General features: G+C 34.7%; 1 long non-coding RNA gene across 1 annotated transcript; it reads right to left on the bottom strand.

The window, feature by feature from the left end:
• Positions 1 to 1,828: 1,828 nt before the first annotated feature.
• Positions 1,829 to 3,058, bottom strand: LOC141615135 (uncharacterized). The gene is made up of 3 exons (XR_012529651.1): positions 2,934 to 3,058; positions 2,767 to 2,834; positions 1,829 to 1,912 (listed from the first exon to the last, which is right to left on the bottom strand). It is a non-coding gene; the product is annotated as an uncharacterized LOC141615135 (long non-coding RNA).
• Between the last annotated feature and the right edge of the window lie 2,716 nt (positions 3,059 to 5,774).

The raw sequence follows: 5,774 nt of genomic DNA, 5'->3' as shown, positions 1-5,774 counted from the left end.
AGGGAAAGGGTTTAGGGTTTTATTAGGGGGATCTGTGACACCCTCATTTATTGCGGAAAAGTAAACACGTAATTCTACAGAAAAACTGGTAGGATATGTTTGTAAATGGTTCAACTAGTCCAAAAACCTGCAATTTCAAAAAATTTCTTCCTAAACCATTCACAACCCTTCCAACTCAAGAAGAGTGTCAAAAACCCTGCAATTGCTACAATCTAATTTACTTAACACCGCTAAAGGTAAGAAAATACATAATGATACAAACCCAAAATAGAAAGGGAGACATATGTCCCTAAAATGTATGTGACATAAAAAGGGTTTAAGGGTCACAATGAAATAAAACCAGTCTAGGTCCCAAGGTTACTTTGCTCGCTAGCTCGTCCATGTACCCCATATATGCTTCACCTTCCTGTCATTCGCATTTTATACAAATACGAAAACCACAGTCAGTGGGGAGTAACTCCGAGTTCTCCCAGCCACGAAATGTCATAATTAATATAACATGTAAACATAAGAATATGAATATGAATCACACAATGCCTTAGCATATAGATGCTAGACAATCGTGCTTATCATGTGAACAACAATATAACAACACATAGTCCTAGCATGTGAAAACTAGACCGACTCATACTACACTATCATGTGAATCACATAACATCCAGGAATCCAAACTCTATCAACCATAGCCGGCTTGCATCTCACCTTCTATGATTCATAGAATCACCATACAAGAAAGGGCAATATATCAAAGACAGGCATAAGTTCTTAGCACCGTCAATAGTCACTTTGTAACTCAAGTCTATACCACGAGGTAGGGAAGGTAATCGAACCGGTATCTTGGCTCAGCGGTTACTATTAAGAAAACATGGCCAAGAGACAACACAACCCTAGCCTAAAAATCAGAGACCTAGACATGCGGATACACACCACCGCACCCAAGACTCACAACTTTTTTAAAACAAAGTGAAGTGAGTACCCTAAGGACACCACCGAAGGGTCGGCTAGTACTTAAGCTGACCCCATACTATCAAAATTAGTACCTGAGGTCATGCCCCAACTTGGATAAACATCCACTAGTCAGGAACACAAAGGCTATCAAGCAGTGAACATATACTCGTCAAAGACTATAAAGACCTATCTATGATGAAGGCCGAAATACTCACCTAGGACCTAGTCACAGCTAGTCTCAGCTTGAATATTTTAGCCCACACCACCCAAGACTCACCACATAAGTCAAGTAAGACACCCACTTAACCTTAAGAGGGCAAAAAGTCCTACTTACCAACATAAATTCTAACATTCTATCATGTGAAAGCTATATAAATGTCTATTTACAGCATACAATCCCAACAGTTCCTCAATAAGAATTCAATACTAACTTCCAATTCTAGCAATTTTAACAATATTAAAGGCTTTAGGAAATCTAGGGCCATTTCTACAAAATAAGAAGCTATTTAAATTCAACTAACTACACATGTGAAATAAAGCTTGATAAATGGCCTAAAACAAGAAAAAGGCCGATTATCTAAATCATTCAACCGAATTTTTACCCGCAACCCCAGCCCTGCGACAGGTACGGGTCAAATTGCGGTGACCAATCACTCAATTAATCGACATCGCATCGGTCAAAGGGACTAAGGCTCGGTTTTCGGACAATCAACAAAACATTACAATTATCACTATAAAATTCATTTTGCTATTTCCAATTTCTATCATATGAGAAATGAAAGTAAATCATTATCAATCACTTAAACACTTAACAATCAACAGACACACATTAACTACTAATGTGACATTAATTCGTCGAGTAACTCGGAATAGTTACATTACGCTAGCAAAGAGACAAGCAATAAACTTGAGAAAGCTTCTAAAACCCAAAATTACTCTTCATCTTCAACCACATACGAGTCACCTAAAATAATTATGTGAAAGGACGATATTAACGAATTATCGTTATATAAAATATGAGTCGGAAATTAATTTAATTATATTTTAAATAAACCAAACTAGCGTCAAAACAATTTATAGATACGGCCTAAACTCGCGACTTAGCCAGGCCACTGCCTAGTCCACGGCCAGGCCAGAGCCCGCTGCTGCTAGGCTACAACAGGCCACTATCCAGATCCTCTTATTTAGGAGTTATACTAATATCACTTACCTTCATGTCCATACTTAATCGTAATATGTTCACAAAACCTTGGTCCTATAATTCTTAAGCTCACTGCTCACCCCTATTCCAACAACAATCCATAGCTAAAGCAATATTTTGCCTACTGCTGCTTGTTCAGTACTTCATACCCTTGTACTACCAATTTTGATGAAGATTACAAGCATGGGACTAAATTTCATATAGCATCCAAACAATAAAAGCATACTAGTAATAAATTTTGCCGAGAATTAATATTTTCCCTTAATTCCCCGATGGCCCATGATTCGATTCGGTTCCAAACTAATTGTAGAAGCCGCACGTTTATCGTCATGCTAGTCTATCAAAAGTATTGTACTTCTCATGCTTTAGTTCTTAACTTCCTTTGGGCAATAATAATTACACACATTTAAAATTGGAGACAAGAACATTTGAAACTAAATCCAAAGACACTAGTGATTCACCAACTCCACAATCTGAATTACCTAGATATCAAGTCGTATAAAGTTGACCTCATATTATAAATAGCTAGAACATATAAAAGCTAGTATTATAAATAACAAATAAACATATAATCCCGAATAATAATAAAAATACTAGGATCGGTAAAATCGTGTTACCTTAAACGCCCCTTATTCTACGAATAAATGGTCCACAAGGCACGAGCCTCACCCCGGGTCTTCGAATCCTTCATAAAAGGGCAAGAAAATGGAATAAAGAAGCTAAAAGACGACACTTTTATAAGACGGCGAAAGACGAAACCACTACAAAAAGGAGACTTTCTTACCTTAAAAGGAGGAGGAAGGAAAGGGGAAGAGAATGGTACAAAAATTACGGAATTTGGTTGAGAATGGAGGCGGGATCTGAGGTTTGAATGATCGGAAAATGACGGACTGATTTTGTTGCTGTTGAATTACGCAAAAAGGGAAGGGGAAAAGAAGGGGGTGGGAACGGGTAGTTAGTAATAATATTAATAATAAATGACGAGCTTGCTTGTCTGCTATTAATTATACGTACGTTACTTCATCGTTAAGTAATTTCGTTCGTTTTTAAAACCGTCTAGAGTTAATAAAAATCGGTTTTTAGTAAAAGTTTCAGTAATAAAACGGAATTAATAATAAATAAATTTAATGAGTGAAAATAAAATAAACTCAACTAGTTAACGGAAATAATACGATATCAGCTTGAATCGGAATTATTAGCGATTTTTACGAAACTAACGGATATTAATAAAAATTGCTAATTTAGTGAAATAAGCTCAAAATAGCTAATTGGACAGTTTTGTTCCCAAAATCCATCTCGGGTTCACTTAAAACAATTTTCATAAGGACTCGTAAAGAAACGGAAATTATTAAATAAATAAACTCGAACTAACTTTAAATAAACTTATTAATGATTATTAAAATTAACGTATCGAATTATGATGAAATTAATTAATTAGCTAAGCATATATATATAAATCGTTAAATGATGTAATTTAATTCAAAATAGCAATTAAAAGAATTTTATTCAACTTAATAAAATACGGGGTGTTACAATCACCCCATCTTTTAAAAAGTTTCGTCCTCGAAACTTGAAAGTAGAAAATGAAAGGTTATAAAGGTAAAACTGGACTTTTGAAATTGGTAACCCAAAACATTTTAAAGGTTATTTATCGTAAGAATCAGAATTCTTTCTAAAGTTTCAAATAAAAGTTTCCGACAAAACCAGATTCTCATCAAGGGAACGGAAGTGTTCTCGTTACGTATTCAAGAACATCACATTCCAAATCAAAGATAAGGTCAAAAGGCAAATCATTTGTATAAATCAAAATCAAAATACCTTCAAAAACATTAATGAAGAGTTTTCAAAAATATAAGTCTCATTCATGGAACGGAATTGCTCTTGTCGTGCACACAAGAACGCTAACTTTCCAAGTCAGAGACAAATTTAAAACAAAAACTATTCGCCGACAATCGTAGAACAAGTTATCACACGTTTCCAATAACTAGTTCTAACATCCGATCAACGTTAAAATCAAAATAAGAGAAAGGTAATCTTCTCAAATGTTCTTTGGCAAAAAGCCAAAATAGAAATAAAGGTTTCTCCTTTAAACTAAAAGGGGAGTTAAATTCCGGAAAATGTAACATTAAACTTTGACAAAGAAGTCATAAATAGATCAAAGTTAACAGAAATTGGATAAAATTTAAAGAAATCTCGGTTTAGCAACTCAAAACCATGATAAGGAAGTCTATACTCAAGGAACAATTAGAGAATCAAATCGAATTTTCATTTTCCAAATCTTTACAAGTAGGGAAAATTTTGTAATGGTAACATAAATTTTTAACAACGAACCAAAAATAGTAGTTTGAAATATTTAGAAATTGTGTGAAATGAAAAGTAAGTTAGACATCATAGATACAAGTATGCTAAGAGGGTTCAAGCTTAACCAACAAAAGAGGTATGATGAACTTCCTAGGGATAAGAATTGAAGTCAAATTTACAAGGATGTCAAAAATAGAGTTTCACCAGATACGAGTGTCAAACTTAAAGGAGGAGCAAGATGAAGCGAGGAAAGGAAGTATGAATGGTAACGCCTATGATCAAGGAGAAAGGGAAATTAGACAACAAGGGAACGCCTATTAGGGTATTGTACCTTCATGACAAAACGACCAAATCACATTCCCAATCTATACGGGATTGTTAACATCTAAAAATGGGTTTTCTTCCAAATTCATATTCTAAACTTATCTCATGTTTACTCCTAAGGCGGCGACGCTCAACCTACTAAGCTTTCAAATCCCAAACATAACCAACAAAGCCAAGTTCTATAACTTTAATCACATAGGCAACTCATTCCTAACACAAATAATCCACCGATCAATTATACTCACTTTGTCAAGGAACTAGGTATAAGAATCACTAAGTATGTCTCATCACCTTACCTAAGTCTTTCCAATATCACTACTTCTCAAAACCGGGGTTATAGGTCAACCAGAAACAACTCCACAAGCCAAATTATCCAACCAAGGTTAACACCCCACAAAAGAAAGAAAACTATCTAAAAGGCGTTAAGGGAGGATTAGCAAGGGTGAAAGGACAAGTTAGGAGGATACAAATGTAACTTCCTAAGAAGAAGAATAGAGAGTTTAGAAGGAGGATAGGCACCAAGAGATTAAGAATAAGGCGAGATATAAAAAGAACGAGAAACATCTTCAAGGAAGTAGAAGCATTCTTCAAAGGTTGAACAAATCTTCAATCCTCAGCAATCGGCACTAAATCTTGATCTTTGTAAAATATAAGTGTCCTTTCAATGGAACGGAGATACTCTTGGCGATCACTCAAGAACATCAATATTCCAATTCAAAGACATAAAAATATATTTTTACACCAACAAATGATAAAACTAATTATCAGACGTCTCCAATAACAAGCTTTAACACTAATTGACGTTCAAACCAGTGAAAAACATTAAAATATTTTCAAAACCTTTAGTTCAAAATTTTTTTATAATAAGGGTAATAACCCCATTAGCTATAGATAAGCTCACGGTCATTGATCCAAGAACGCAACAATTATTAAATGACAATCAACAAACAGGTTAGTACCTAACAAAGAGCAAACACAAAGAGACTACAACATAAGATCC

This window comes from Silene latifolia, chromosome 11 (assembly GCF_048544455.1).
Source record: "Silene latifolia isolate original U9 population chromosome 11, ASM4854445v1, whole genome shotgun sequence".
In the NCBI taxonomy this organism is placed as follows: Eukaryota; Viridiplantae; Streptophyta; class Magnoliopsida; order Caryophyllales; family Caryophyllaceae; genus Silene; species Silene latifolia.
The sequence above is the reverse complement of the archived record's forward strand: the minus strand, read 5'-3'. Positions and strand labels throughout refer to the sequence as shown.